The sequence below is a fragment of the Triturus cristatus genome, chromosome 11, assembly GCF_964204655.1.
Source record: "Triturus cristatus chromosome 11, aTriCri1.1, whole genome shotgun sequence".
NCBI lineage: Eukaryota > Metazoa > Chordata > Amphibia > Caudata > Salamandridae > Triturus > Triturus cristatus.
The window spans coordinates 938,213,498-938,228,883 of record NC_140594.1 but is presented as its reverse complement, the minus strand read 5'-3'; the positions used below and the strand labels follow the sequence as shown (position 1 = coordinate 938,228,883).

Sequence of the window (15,386 nt, the reverse complement as noted above, 5' to 3'; positions counted from 1 at the left end):
ATGTCAATTTTAGTTTTTAACCTCACATACTTCTCTGCAACATTGCTAGTTCCAGGATATAAAGCAGGGTTTAGTAGCGTTGGAGGCAGCCAGGCTTTTATGAACTATCATGACCAACACAATGTGATCCATATTACTCTCATCTTGACAGAAAATATGTTCAGGCACAGTCTCCCACTATAAGGTAGTGAGGACATGCTGATGCTGTGAGCGTCTTTTTAATGCATAAAGGAATTATTGTGAGTTTTACTTGCCTTGCATATTGGTAAAATGATGCCGTATGCCGGAAGACTTCCTTTTTTTTGTTTCTTCAGTCTCGGCAATTCAGAGAAACTCGGTTGTGAAACACTGCCACCTCTGGTCATTCAGTATAATCTGCAGATGGAAAAGTCCACTGTTAGCACATTTTCTATAAGCAATACAAAAAAATCTTGATTTTTAGAAAGGGTAAACAGATCAATACTATGGAGTCTTTTATTGTGAAAATCAACAGCTCATTAGAAAATCAAATGTCAATTTTAGTTTTAAACCTCACATACTTCTCTGCAACATTGCTAGCTCCAGGATATAAAGCAGGCTTTAGTAGCGTTGGAGGCAGCCAGGCTTTTATGAACTATAATGACCAACACAATGTGATCCATATTACTTTCATCTTGATAGAAATTATGTTCAGGCACAGTCTCCCACTGTAAGGTAGTGAGGACATGCTGATGCTGTGAGCGTCTTTTTAATGCATAAAGGAATTATTGTGAGTTAAACTTGCCTTGTATATTGGTAAAATGATGCCGTATGCCGGAAGACTTCCTTTTTTTTGTTTCTTCAGTCTCGGCAATTCAGAGAAACTCGGTTGTGAAACACTGCCACCTCTGGTCATTCAGTATAATCTGCAGATGGAAAAGTCCACTGTTAGCACATTTTCTATAAGCAATACAAAAAAATCTTGATTTTTAGAAAGGGTAAACAGATCAATACTATGGAGTCTTTTATTGTGAAAATCAACAGCTCATTAGAAAATCAAATGTCAATTTTAGTTTTAAACCTCACATACTTCTCTGCAACATTGCTAGCTCCAGGATATAAAGCAGGCTTTAGTAGCGTTGGAGGCAGCCAGGCTTTTATGAACTATAATGACCAACACAATGTGATCCATATTACTTTCATCTTGATAGAAATTATGTTCAGGCACAGTCTCCCACTGTAAGGTAGTGAGGACATGCTGATGCTGTGAGCGTCTTTTTAATGCATAAAGGAATTATTGTGAGTTTTACTTGCCTTATAAATTGGTAAAATGATCCCGTATGCCGGAAGACTTCCTTTTTTTTTTCTTCAGTCTCGGCAATTCAGAGAAACTAGGTTGTGAAACACTGCCACCTCTGGTCATTCAGTATAATCTGTAGATGGAAAAGTCCACTGTTAGCACATTTTCTATAAGCAATACAAAAAAATCTTGATTTTTAGAAAGGGTAAACAGATCAATACTATGGAGTCTTTTATTGTGAAAATCAAAAGCTCATTAGAAAATCAAATCTCAATTTTAGTTTTTAACCTCACATACTTCTCTGCAACATTGCTAGCTCCAGGATATAAAGCAGGCTTTAGTAGCGTTGGAGGCAGCCAGGCTTTTATGAACTATCATGACCAACACAATGTGATCCATATTACTTTCATCTTGACAGAAATTATGTTCAGGCACAGTCTCCCACTGTAAGGTAGTGAGGACATGCTGATGCTGTGAGCGTCTTTTTAATGCATAAAGGAATTATTGTGAGTTAAACTTGCCTTGTATATTGGTAAAATGATGCCGTATGCCGGAAGACTTCCTTTTTTTTTTTTGTTCTTCAGTCTCGGCAATTCAGAGAAACTCGGTTGTGAAACACTGCCACCTCTGGTCATTCAGTATAATCTGTAGATGGAAAAGTCCACTGTTAGCACATTTTCTATAAGCAATACAAAAAAATCTTGATTTTTAGAAAGGGTAAACAGATCAATACTATGGAGTCTTTTATTGTGAAAATCAAAAGCTCTTTAGAAAATCAAATCTCAATTTTAGTTTTTAACCTCACATACTTCTCTGCAACATTGCTAGTTCCAGGATATAAAGCAGGGTTTAGTAGCGTTGGAGGCAGCCAGGCTTTTATGAACTATCATGACCAACACAATGTGATCCATATTACTCTCATCTTGACAGAAATTATGTTCAGGCACAGTCTCCCACTATAAGGTAGTGAGGACATGCTGATGCTGTGAGCGTCTTTTTAATGCATAAAGGAATTATTGTGAGTTAAACTTGCCTTGTATATTGGTAAAATGATGCCGTATGCCGGAAGACTTCCTTTTTTTTTTTTGTTCTTCAGTCTCGGCAATTCAGAGAAACTCGGTTGTGAAACACTGCCACCTCTGGTCATTCAGTATAATCTGTAGATGGAAAAGTCCACTGTTAGCACATTTTCTATAAGCAATACAAAAAAATCTTGATTTTTAGAAAGGGTAAACAGATCAATACTATGGAGTCTTTTATTGTGAAAATCAACAGCTCATTAGAAAATCAAATCTCAATTTTAGTTTTTAACCTCACATACTTCTCTGCAACATTGCTAGCTCCAGGATATAAAGCAGGCTTTAGTAGCGTTGGAGGCAGCCAGGCTTTTATGAACTATCATGACCAACACAATGTGATCCATATTACTTTCATCTTGACAGAAATTATGTTCAGGCACAGTCTCCCACTGTAAGGTAGTGAGGACATGCTGATGCTGTGAGCGTCTTTTTAATGCATAAAGGAATTATTGTGAGTTTTACTTGCCTTATAAATTGGTAAAATGATGCCGTATGCCGGAAGACTTCCTTTTTTTTTTTTGTTCTTCAGTCTCGGCAATTCAGAGAAACTCGGTTGTGAAACACTGCCACCTCTGGTCATTCAGTATAATCTGTAGATGGAAAAGTCCACTGTTAGCACATTTTCTATAAGCAATACAAAAAAATCTTGATTTTTAGAAAGGGTAAACAGATCAATACTATGGAGTCTTTTATTGTGAAAATCAACAGCTCATTAGAAAATCAAATGTCAATTTTAGTTTTAAACCTCACATACTTCTCTGCAACATTGCTAGCTCCAGGATATAAAGCAGGCTTTAGTAGCGTTGGAGGCAGCCAGGCTTTTATGAACTATAATGACCAACACAATGTGATCCATATTACTTTCATCTTGATAGAAATTATGTTCAGGCACAGTCTCCCACTGTAAGGTAGTGAGGACATGCTGATGCTGTGAGCGTCTTTTTAATGCATAAAGGAATTATTGTGAGTTTTACTTGCCTTATAAATTGGTAAAATGATCCCGTATGCCGGAAGACTTCCTTTTTTTTTTCTTCAGTCTCGGCAATTCAGAGAAACTAGGTTGTGAAACACTGCCACCTCTGGTCATTCAGTATAATCTGTAGATGGAAAAGTCCACTGTTAGCACATTTTCTATAAGCAATACAAAAAAATCTTGATTTTTAGAAAGGGTAAACAGATCAATACTATGGAGTCTTTTATTGTGAAAATCAAAAGCTCATTAGAAAATCAAATCTCAATTTTAGTTTTTAACCTCACATACTTCTCTGCAACATTGCTAGCTCCAGGATATAAAGCAGGCTTTAGTAGCGTTGGAGGCAGCCAGGCTTTTATGAACTATCATGACCAACACAATGTGATCCATATTACTTTCATCTTGACAGAAATTATGTTCAGGCACAGTCTCCCACTGTAAGGTAGTGAGGACATGCTGATGCTGTGAGCGTCTTTTTAATGCATAAAGGAATTATTGTGAGTTAAACTTGCCTTGTATATTGGTAAAATGATGCCGTATGCCGGAAGACTTCCTTTTTTTTTTTTGTTCTTCAGTCTCGGCAATTCAGAGAAACTCGGTTGTGAAACACTGCCACCTCTGGTCATTCAGTATAATCTGTAGATGGAAAAGTCCACTGTTAGCACATTTTCTATAAGCAATACAAAAAAATCTTGATTTTTAGAAAGGGTAAACAGATCAATACTATGGAGTCTTTTATTGTGAAAATCAAAAGCTCTTTAGAAAATCAAATCTCAATTTTAGTTTTTAACCTCACATACTTCTCTGCAACATTGCTAGTTCCAGGATATAAAGCAGGGTTTAGTAGCGTTGGAGGCAGCCAGGCTTTTATGAACTATCATGACCAACACAATGTGATCCATATTACTCTCATCTTGACAGAAATTATGTTCAGGCACAGTCTCCCACTATAAGGTAGTGAGGACATGCTGATGCTGTGAGCGTCTTTTTAATGCATAAAGGAATTATTGTGAGTTAAACTTGCCTTGTATATTGGTAAAATGATGCCGTATGCCGGAAGACTTCCTTTTTTTTTTTTGTTCTTCAGTCTCGGCAATTCAGAGAAACTCGGTTGTGAAACACTGCCACCTCTGGTCATTCAGTATAATCTGTAGATGGAAAAGTCCACTGTTAGCACATTTTCTATAAGCAATACAAAAAAATCTTGATTTTTAGAAAGGGTAAACAGATCAATACTATGGAGTCTTTTATTGTGAAAATCAACAGCTCATTAGAAAATCAAATCTCAATTTTAGTTTTTAACCTCACATACTTCTCTGCAACATTGCTAGCTCCAGGATATAAAGCAGGCTTTAGTAGCGTTGGAGGCAGCCAGGCTTTTATGAACTATCATGACCAACACAATGTGATCCATATTACTTTCATCTTGACAGAAATTATGTTCAGGCACAGTCTCCCACTGTAAGGTAGTGAGGACATGCTGATGCTGTGAGCGTCTTTTTAATGCATAAAGGAATTATTGTGAGTTTTACTTGCCTTATAAATTGGTAAAATGATGCCGTATGCCGGAAGACTTCCTTTTTTTTTTTTGTCTTCAGTCTCGGCAATTCAGAGAAACTCGGTTGTGAAACACTGCCACCTCCGGTCATTCAGTATAATCTGTAGATGGAAAAGTCCACTGTTAGCACATTTTCTATAAGCAATACAAAAAAATCTTGATTTTTAGAAAGGGTAAACAGATCAATACTATGGAGTCTTTTATTGTGAAAATCAACAGCTCATTAGAAAATCAAATGTCAATTTTAGTTTTTAACCTCACATACTTCTCTGCAACATTGCTAGTTCCAGGATATAAAGCAGGGTTTAGTAGCGTTGGAGGCAGCCAGGCTTTTATGAACTATCATGACCAACACAATGTGATCCATATTACTCTCATCTTGACAGAAAATATGTTCAGGCACAGTCTCCCACTATAAGGTAGTGAGGACATGCTGATGCTGTGAGCGTCTTTTTAATGCATAAAGGAATTATTGTGAGTTTTACTTGCCTTGCATATTGGTAAAATGATGCCGTATGCCGGAAGACTTCCTTTTTTTTGTTTCTTCAGTCTCGGCAATTCAGAGAAACTCGGTTGTGAAACACTGCCACCTCTGGTCATTCAGTATAATCTGCAGATGGAAAAGTCCACTGTTAGCACATTTTCTATAAGCAATACAAAAAAATCTTGATTTTTAGAAAGGGTAAACAGATCAATACTATGGAGTCTTTTATTGTGAAAATCAACAGCTCATTAGAAAATCAAATGTCAATTTTAGTTTTAAACCTCACATACTTCTCTGCAACATTGCTAGCTCCAGGATATAAAGCAGGCTTTAGTAGCGTTGGAGGCAGCCAGGCTTTTATGAACTATAATGACCAACACAATGTGATCCATATTACTTTCATCTTGATAGAAATTATGTTCAGGCACAGTCTCCCACTGTAAGGTAGTGAGGACATGCTGATGCTGTGAGCGTCTTTTTAATGCATAAAGGAATTATTGTGAGTTTTACTTGCCTTATAAATTGGTAAAATGATCCCGTATGCCGGAAGACTTCCTTTTTTTTTTCTTCAGTCTCGGCAATTCAGAGAAACTAGGTTGTGAAACACTGCCACCTCTGGTCATTCAGTATAATCTGCAGATGGAAAAGTCCACTGTTAGCACATTTTCTATAAGCAATACAAAAAAATCTTGATTTTTAGAAAGCGTAAACAGATCAATACTATGGAGCCTTTTATTGTGAAAATCAACAGCTCATTAGAAAATCAAATCTCAATTTTAGTTTTTAACCTCACATACTTCTCTAGAACATTGCTAGTTCCAGGATATAAAGCAGGCTTTAGTAGCGTTGGAGGCAGCCAGGCTTTTATGAACTATCATGACCAACACAATGTGATCCATATTACTTTCATCTTGACAGAAATTATGTTCAGGCACAGTCTCCCACTATAAGGTAGTGAGGACATGCTGATGCTGTGAGCGTCTTTTTAATGCATAAAGGAATTATTGTGAGTTAAACTTGCCTTGTATATTGGTAAAATGATGCCGTATGCCGGAAGACTTCCTTTTTTTTTTTTGTTCTTCAGTCTCGGCAATTCAGAGAAACTCGGTTGTGAAACACTGCCACCTCTGGTCATTCAGTATAATCTGTAGATGGAAAAGTCCACTGTTAGCACATTTTCTATAAGCAATACAAAAAAATCTTGATTTTTAGAAAGGGTAAACAGATCAATACTATGGAGTCTTTTATTGTGAAAATCAAAAGCTCATTAGAAAATCAAATCTCAATTTTAGTTTTTAACCTCACATACTTCTCTGCAACATTGCTAGCTCCAGGATATAAAGCAGGCTTTAGTAGCGTTGGAGGCAGCCAGGCTTTTATGAACTATCATGACCAACACAATGTGATCCATATTACTTTCATCTTGACAGAAATTATGTTCAGGCACAGTCTCCCACTGTAAGGTAGTGAGGACATGCTGATGCTGTGAGCGTCTTTTTAATGCATAAAGGAATTATTGTGAGTTAAACTTGCCTTGTATATTGGTAAAATGATGCCGTATGCCGGAAGACTTCCTTTTTTTTTTTTGTTCTTCAGTCTCGGCAATTCAGAGAAACTCGGTTGTGAAACACTGCCACCTCTGGTCATTCAGTATAATCTGTAGATGGAAAAGTCCACTGTTAGCACATTTTCTATAAGCAATACAAAAAAATCTTGATTTTTAGAAAGGGTAAACAGATCAATACTATGGAGTCTTTTATTGTGAAAATCAAAAGCTCTTTAGAAAATCAAATCTCAATTTTAGTTTTTAACCTCACATACTTCTCTGCAACATTGCTAGTTCCAGGATATAAAGCAGGGTTTAGTAGCGTTGGAGGCAGCCAGGCTTTTATGAACTATCATGACCAACACAATGTGATCCATATTACTCTCATCTTGACAGAAATTATGTTCAGGCACAGTCTCCCACTATAAGGTAGTGAGGACATGCTGATGCTGTGAGCGTCTTTTTAATGCATAAAGGAATTATTGTGAGTTAAACTTGCCTTGTATATTGGTAAAATGATGCCGTATGCCGGAAGACTTCCTTTTTTTTTTTTGTTCTTCAGTCTCGGCAATTCAGAGAAACTCGGTTGTGAAACACTGCCACCTCTGGTCATTCAGTATAATCTGTAGATGGAAAAGTCCACTGTTAGCACATTTTCTATAAGCAATACAAAAAAATCTTGATTTTTAGAAAGGGTAAACAGATCAATACTATGGAGTCTTTTATTGTGAAAATCAACAGCTCATTAGAAAATCAAATCTCAATTTTAGTTTTTAACCTCACATACTTCTCTGCAACATTGCTAGCTCCAGGATATAAAGCAGGCTTTAGTAGCGTTGGAGGCAGCCAGGCTTTTATGAACTATCATGACCAACACAATGTGATCCATATTACTTTCATCTTGACAGAAATTATGTTCAGGCACAGTCTCCCACTGTAAGGTAGTGAGGACATGCTGATGCTGTGAGCGTCTTTTTAATGCATAAAGGAATTATTGTGAGTTTTACTTGCCTTATAAATTGGTAAAATGATGCCGTATGCCGGAAGACTTCCTTTTTTTTTTTTGTCTTCAGTCTCGGCAATTCAGAGAAACTCGGTTGTGAAACACTGCCACCTCCGGTCATTCAGTATAATCTGTAGATGGAAAAGTCCACTGTTAGCACATTTTCTATAAGCAATACAAAAAAATCTTGATTTTTAGAAAGGGTAAACAGATCAATACTATGGAGTCTTTTATTGTGAAAATCAACAGCTCATTAGAAAATCAAATGTCAATTTTAGTTTTTAACCTCACATACTTCTCTGCAACATTGCTAGTTCCAGGATATAAAGCAGGGTTTAGTAGCGTTGGAGGCAGCCAGGCTTTTATGAACTATCATGACCAACACAATGTGATCCATATTACTCTCATCTTGACAGAAAATATGTTCAGGCACAGTCTCCCACTATAAGGTAGTGAGGACATGCTGATGCTGTGAGCGTCTTTTTAATGCATAAAGGAATTATTGTGAGTTTTACTTGCCTTGCATATTGGTAAAATGATGCCGTATGCCGGAAGACTTCCTTTTTTTTGTTTCTTCAGTCTCGGCAATTCAGAGAAACTCGGTTGTGAAACACTGCCACCTCTGGTCATTCAGTATAATCTGCAGATGGAAAAGTCCACTGTTAGCACATTTTCTATAAGCAATACAAAAAAATCTTGATTTTTAGAAAGGGTAAACAGATCAATACTATGGAGTCTTTTATTGTGAAAATCAACAGCTCATTAGAAAATCAAATGTCAATTTTAGTTTTAAACCTCACATACTTCTCTGCAACATTGCTAGCTCCAGGATATAAAGCAGGCTTTAGTAGCGTTGGAGGCAGCCAGGCTTTTATGAACTATAATGACCAACACAATGTGATCCATATTACTTTCATCTTGATAGAAATTATGTTCAGGCACAGTCTCCCACTGTAAGGTAGTGAGGACATGCTGATGCTGTGAGCGTCTTTTTAATGCATAAAGGAATTATTGTGAGTTAAACTTGCCTTGTATATTGGTAAAATGATGCCGTATGCCGGAAGACTTCCTTTTTTTTGTTTCTTCAGTCTCGGCAATTCAGAGAAACTCGGTTGTGAAACACTGCCACCTCTGGTCATTCAGTATAATCTGCAGATGGAAAAGTCCACTGTTAGCACATTTTCTATAAGCAATACAAAAAAATCTTGATTTTTAGAAAGGGTAAACAGATCAATACTATGGAGTCTTTTATTGTGAAAATCAACAGCTCATTAGAAAATCAAATGTCAATTTTAGTTTTAAACCTCACATACTTCTCTGCAACATTGCTAGCTCCAGGATATAAAGCAGGCTTTAGTAGCGTTGGAGGCAGCCAGGCTTTTATGAACTATAATGACCAACACAATGTGATCCATATTACTTTCATCTTGATAGAAATTATGTTCAGGCACAGTCTCCCACTGTAAGGTAGTGAGGACATGCTGATGCTGTGAGCGTCTTTTTAATGCATAAAGGAATTATTGTGAGTTTTACTTGCCTTATAAATTGGTAAAATGATCCCGTATGCCGGAAGACTTCCTTTTTTTTTTCTTCAGTCTCGGCAATTCAGAGAAACTAGGTTGTGAAACACTGCCACCTCTGGTCATTCAGTATAATCTGTAGATGGAAAAGTCCACTGTTAGCACATTTTCTATAAGCAATACAAAAAAATCTTGATTTTTAGAAAGGGTAAACAGATCAATACTATGGAGTCTTTTATTGTGAAAATCAGAAAGCTCTTTAGAAAATCAAATCTCAATTTTAGTTTTTAACCTCACATACTTCTCTGCAACATTGCTAGTTCCAGGATATAAAGCAGGGTTTAGTAGCGTTGGAGGCAGCCAGGCTTTTATGAACTATCATGACCAACACAATGTGATCCATATTACTCTCATCTTGACAGAAAATATGTTCAGGCACAGTCTCCCACTATAAGGTAGTGAGGACATGCTGATGCTGTGAGCGTCTTTTTAATGCATAAAGGAATTATTGTGAGTTAAACTTGCCTTGTATATTGGTAAAATGATGCCGTATGCCGGAAGACTTCCTTTTTTTTTTTTGTTCTTCAGTCTCGGCAATTCAGAGAAACTCGGTTGTGAAACACTGCCACCTCTGGTCATTCAGTATAATCTGTAGATGGAAAAGTCCACTGTTAGCACATTTTCTATAAGCAATACAAAAAAATCTTGATTTTTAGAAAGGGTAAACAGATCAATACTATGGAGTCTTTTATTGTGAAAATCAAAAGCTCATTAGAAAATCAAATCTCAATTTTAGTTTTTAACCTCACATACTTCTCTGCAACATTGCTAGCTCCAGGATATAAAGCAGGCTTTAGTAGCGTTGGAGGCAGCCAGGCTTTTATGAACTATAATGACCAACACAATGTGATCCATATTACTTTCATCTTGATAGAAATTATGTTCAGGCACAGTCTCCCACTGTAAGGTAGTGAGGACATGCTGATGCTGTGAGCGTCTTTTTAATGCATAAAGGAATTATTGTGAGTTTTACTTGCCTTATAAATTGGTAAAATGATCCCGTATGCCGGAAGACTTCCTTTTTTTTTTCTTCAGTCTCGGCAATTCAGAGAAACTAGGTTGTGAAACACTGCCACCTCTGGTCATTCAGTATAATCTGCAGATGGAAAAGTCCACTGTTAGCACATTTTCTATAAGCAATACAAAAAAATCTTGATTTTTAGAAAGGGTAAACAGATCAATACTATGGAGTCTTTTATTGTGAAAATCAGAAAGCTCTTTAGAAAATCAAATCTCAATTTTAGTTTTTAACCTCACATACTTCTCTGCAACATTGCTAGTTCCAGGATATAAAGCAGGGTTTAGTAGCGTTGGAGGCAGCCAGGCTTTTATGAACTATCATGACCAACACAATGTGATCCATATTACTCTCATCTTGACAGAAAATATGTTCAGGCACAGTCTCCCACTATAAGGTAGTGAGGACATGCTGATGCTGTGAGCGTCTTTTTAATGCATAAAGGAATTATTGTGAGTTAAACTTGCCTTGTATATTGGTAAAATGATGCCGTATGCCGGAAGACTTCCTTTTTTTTTTTTGTTCTTCAGTCTCGGCAATTCAGAGAAACTCGGTTGTGAAACACTGCCACCTCTGGTCATTCAGTATAATCTGTAGATGGAAAAGTCCACTGTTAGCACATTTTCTATAAGCAATACAAAAAAATCTTGATTTTTAGAAAGGGTAAACAGATCAATACTATGGAGTCTTTTATTGTGAAAATCAACAGCTCATTAGAAAATCAAATGTCAATTTTAGTTTTAAACCTCACATACTTCTCTGCAACATTGCTAGCTCCAGGATATAAAGCAGGCTTTAGTAGCGTTGGAGGCAGCCAGGCTTTTATGAACTATAATGACCAACACAATGTGATCCATATTACTTTCATCTTGATAGAAATTATGTTCAGGCACAGTCTCCCACTGTAAGGTAGTGAGGACATGCTGATGCTGTGAGCGTCTTTTTAATGCATAAAGGAATTATTGTGAGTTTTACTTGCCTTATAAATTGGTAAAATGATCCCGTATGCCGGAAGACTTCCTTTTTTTTTTCTTCAGTCTCGGCAATTCAGAGAAACTAGGTTGTGAAACACTGCCACCTCTGGTCATTCAGTATAATCTGCAGATGGAAAAGTCCACTGTTAGCACATTTTCTATAAGCAATACAAAAAAATCGTGATTTTTAGAAAGGGTAAACAGATCAATACTATGGAGTCTTTTATTGTGAAAATCAAAATCTCTTTAGAAAATCAAATCTCAATTTTAGTTTTTAACCTCACATACTTCTCTGCAACATTGCTAGTTCCAGGATATAAAGCAGGCTTTAGTAGCGTTGGAGGCAGCCAGACTTTTATGAACTATCATGACCAACACAATGTGATCCATATTACTTTCATCTTGACAGAAATTATGTTCAGGCACAGTCTCCCACTATAAGGTAGAGAGGACATGCTGATGCTGTGAGCGTCTTTTTAATGCATAAAGGAATTATTGTGAGTTTTACTTGCCTTGCATATTGGTAAAATGATGCCGTATGCCGGAAGACTTCCTTTTTTTTGTTTCTTCAGTCTCGGCAATTCAGAGAAACTCGGTTGTGAAACACTGCCACCTCTGGTCATTCAGTATAATCTGTAGATGGAAAAGTCCACTGTTAGCACATTTTCTATAAGCAATACAAAAAAATCTTGATTTTTAGAAAGGGTAAACAGATCAATACTATGGAGTCTTTTATTGTGAAAATCAAAAGCTCATTAGAAAATCAAATCTCAATTTTAGTTTTTAACCTCACATACTTCTCTGCAACATTGCTAGTTCCAGGATATAAAGCAGGCTTTAGTAGCGTTGGAGGCAGCCAGGCTTTTATGAACTATCATGACCAACACAATGTGATCCATATTACTCTCATCTTGACAGAAATTATGTTCAGGCACAGTCTCCCACTATAAGGTAGTGAGGACATGCTGATGCTGTGAGCGTCTTTTTAATGCATAAAGGAATTATTGTGAGTTAAACTTGCCTTGCATATTGGTAAAATGATGCCGTATGCCGGAAGACTTCCTTTTTTTTTTCTTCAGTCTCGGCAATTCAGAGAAACTCGGTTGTGAAACACTGCCACCTCTGGTCATTCAGTATAATCTGTAGATGGAAAAGTCCACTGTTAGCACATTTTCTATAAGCAATACAAAAAAAATCTTGATTTTTAGAAAGGGTAAACAGATCAATACTATGGAGTCTTTTATTGTGAAAATCAACAGCTCATTAGAAAATCAAATCTCAATTTTAGTTTTTAACCTCACATACTTCTCTGCAACATTGCTAGCTCCAGGATATAAAGCAGGCTTTAGTAGCGTTGGAGGCAGCCAGGCTTTTATGAACTATCATGACCAACACAATGTGATCCATATTACTTTCATCTTGACAGAAATTATGTTCAGGCACAGTCTCCCACTATAAGGTAGTGAGGACATGCTGATGCTGTGAGCGTCTTTTTAATGCATAAAGGAATTATTGTGAGTTTTACTTGCCTTGCATATTGGTAAAATGATGCCGTATGCCGGAAGACTTCCTTTTTGTTTTTTTGTTCTTCAATCTCGGCAATTCAGAGAAACTCGGTTGTGAAACACTGCCACCTCTGGTCATTCAGTATAATCTGCAGATGGAAAAGTCCACTGTTAGCACATTTTCTATAAGCAATACAAAAAAATCTTGATTTTTAGAAAGCGTAAACAGATCAATACTATGGAGCCTTTTATTGTGAAAATCAACAGCTCATTAGAAAATCAAATCTCAATTTTAGTTTTTAACCTCACATACTTCTCTAGAACATTGCTAGTTCCAGGATATAAAGCAGGCTTTAGTAGCGTTGGAGGCAGCCAGGCTTTTATGAACTATCATGACCAACACAATGTGATCCATATTACTTTCATCTTGACAGAAATTATGTTCAGGCACAGTCTCCCACTATAAGGTAGTGAGGACATGCTGATGCTGTGAGCGTCTTTTTAATGCATAAAGGAATTATTGTGAGTTAAACTTGCCTTGTATATTGGTAAAATGATGCCGTATGCCGGAAGACTTCCTTTTTTTTTTTTGTTCTTCAGTCTCGGCAATTCAGAGAAACTCGGTTGTGAAACACTGCCACCTCTGGTCATTCAGTATAATCTGTAGATGGAAAAGTCCACTGTTAGCACATTTTCTATAAGCAATACAAAAAAATCTTGATTTTTAGAAAGGGTAAACAGATCAATACTATGGAGTCTTTTATTGTGAAAATCAACAGCTCATTAGAAAATCAAATCTCAATTTTAGTTTTTAACCTCACATACTTCTCTGCAACATTGCTAGCTCCAGGATATAAAGCAGGCTTTAGTAGCGTTGGAGGCAGCCAGGCTTTTATGAACTATCATGACCAACACAATGTGATCCATATTACTTTCATCTTGACAGAAATTATGTTCAGGCACAGTCTCCCACTGTAAGGTAGTGAGGACATGCTGATGCTGTGAGCGTCTTTTTAATGCATAAAGGAATTATTGTGAGTTAAACTTGCCTTGTATATTGGTAAAATGATGCCGTATGCCGGAAGACTTCCTTTTTTTTTTTTGTTCTTCAGTCTCGGCAATTCAGAGAAACTCGGTTGTGAAACACTGCCACCTCTGGTCATTCAGTATAATCTGTAGATGGAAAAGTCCACTGTTAGCACATTTTCTATAAGCAATACAAAAAAATCTTGATTTTTAGAAAGGGTAAACAGATCAATACTATGGAGTCTTTTATTGTGAAAATCAACAGCTCATTAGAAAATCAAATCTCAATTTTAGTTTTTAACCTCACATACTTCTCTGCAACATTGCTAGCTCCAGGATATAAAGCAGGCTTTAGTAGCGTTGGAGGCAGCCAGGCTTTTATGAACTATCATGACCAACACAATGTGATCCATATTACTCTCATCTTGACAGAAATTATGTTCAGGCACAGTCTCCAACTATAAGGTAGTGAGGACATACTGATGCTGTGAGCGTCTTTTTAATGCATAAAGGAATTATTGTGAGTTAAACTTGCCTTGCATATTGGTAAAATGATGCCGTATGCCGGAAGACTTCCTTTTTTTTTTCTTCAGTCTCGGCAATTCAGAGAAACTAGGTTGTGAAACACTGCCACCTCTGGTCATTCAGTATAATCTGCAGATGGAAAAGTCCACTGTTAGCACATTTTCTATAAGCAATACAAAAAAATCTTGATTTTTAGAAAGCGTAAACAGATCAATACTATGGAGCCTTTTATTGTGAAAATCAACAGCTCATTAGAAAATCAAATCTCAATTTTAGTTTTTAACCTCACATACTTCTCTAGAACATTGCTAGTTCCAGGATATAAAGCAGGCTTTAGTAGCGTTGGAGGCAGCCAGGCTTTTATGAACTATCATGACCAACACAATGTGATCCATATTACTTTCATCTTGACAGAAATTATGTTCAGGCACAGTCTCCCACTATAAGGTAGTGAGGACATGCTGATGCTGTGAGCGTCTTTTTAATGCATAAAGGAATTATTGTGAGTTAAACTTGCCTTGTATATTGGTAAAATGATGCCGTATGCCGGAAGACTTCCTTTTTTTTTTTTGTTCTTCAGTCTCGGCAATTCAGAGAAACTCGGTTGTGAAACACTGCCACCTCTGGTCATTCAGTATAATCTGTAGATGGAAAAGTCCACTGTTAGCACATTTTCTATAAGCAATACAAAAAAATCTTGATTTTTAGAAAGGGTAAACAGATCAATACTATGGAGTCTTTTATTGTGAAAATCAACAGCTCATTAGAAAATCAAATCTCAATTTTAGTTTTTAACCTCACATACTTCTCTGCAACATTGCTAGCTCCAGGATATAAAGCAGGCTTTAGTAGCGTTG

The 15,386-nt window shown here is 36.7% G+C and overlaps 1 long non-coding RNA gene across 1 annotated transcript in view; it reads right to left on the bottom strand.

Annotated features, from left to right (window-relative positions):
• Nucleotides 1-15,386, bottom strand: part of LOC146785713 (uncharacterized) — a 158,585-nt gene that overhangs the window by 50,751 nt on the left and 92,448 nt on the right. Inside the window, exons 156-185 of the long non-coding RNA XR_014970781.1 lie at nt 15,047-15,170; nt 14,540-14,658; nt 14,028-14,151; nt 13,516-13,639; nt 13,003-13,127; nt 12,495-12,613; nt 11,986-12,106; nt 11,479-11,597; nt 10,967-11,090; nt 10,459-10,577; nt 9,947-10,070; nt 9,439-9,557; nt 8,930-9,050; nt 8,421-8,541; nt 7,910-8,032; nt 7,398-7,521; nt 6,886-7,009; nt 6,374-6,497; nt 5,867-5,985; nt 5,358-5,478; nt 4,847-4,969; nt 4,335-4,458; nt 3,823-3,946; nt 3,316-3,434; nt 2,804-2,927; nt 2,292-2,415; nt 1,780-1,903; nt 1,273-1,391; nt 764-884; nt 255-375 (exon numbers count right to left, since the gene is read on the bottom strand). This is a non-coding gene — a long non-coding RNA (uncharacterized LOC146785713). The remainder of the gene's footprint in view (nt 1-254; nt 376-763; nt 885-1,272; nt 1,392-1,779; nt 1,904-2,291; nt 2,416-2,803; nt 2,928-3,315; nt 3,435-3,822; nt 3,947-4,334; nt 4,459-4,846; nt 4,970-5,357; nt 5,479-5,866; nt 5,986-6,373; nt 6,498-6,885; nt 7,010-7,397; nt 7,522-7,909; nt 8,033-8,420; nt 8,542-8,929; nt 9,051-9,438; nt 9,558-9,946; nt 10,071-10,458; nt 10,578-10,966; nt 11,091-11,478; nt 11,598-11,985; nt 12,107-12,494; nt 12,614-13,002; nt 13,128-13,515; nt 13,640-14,027; nt 14,152-14,539; nt 14,659-15,046; nt 15,171-15,386) is intronic.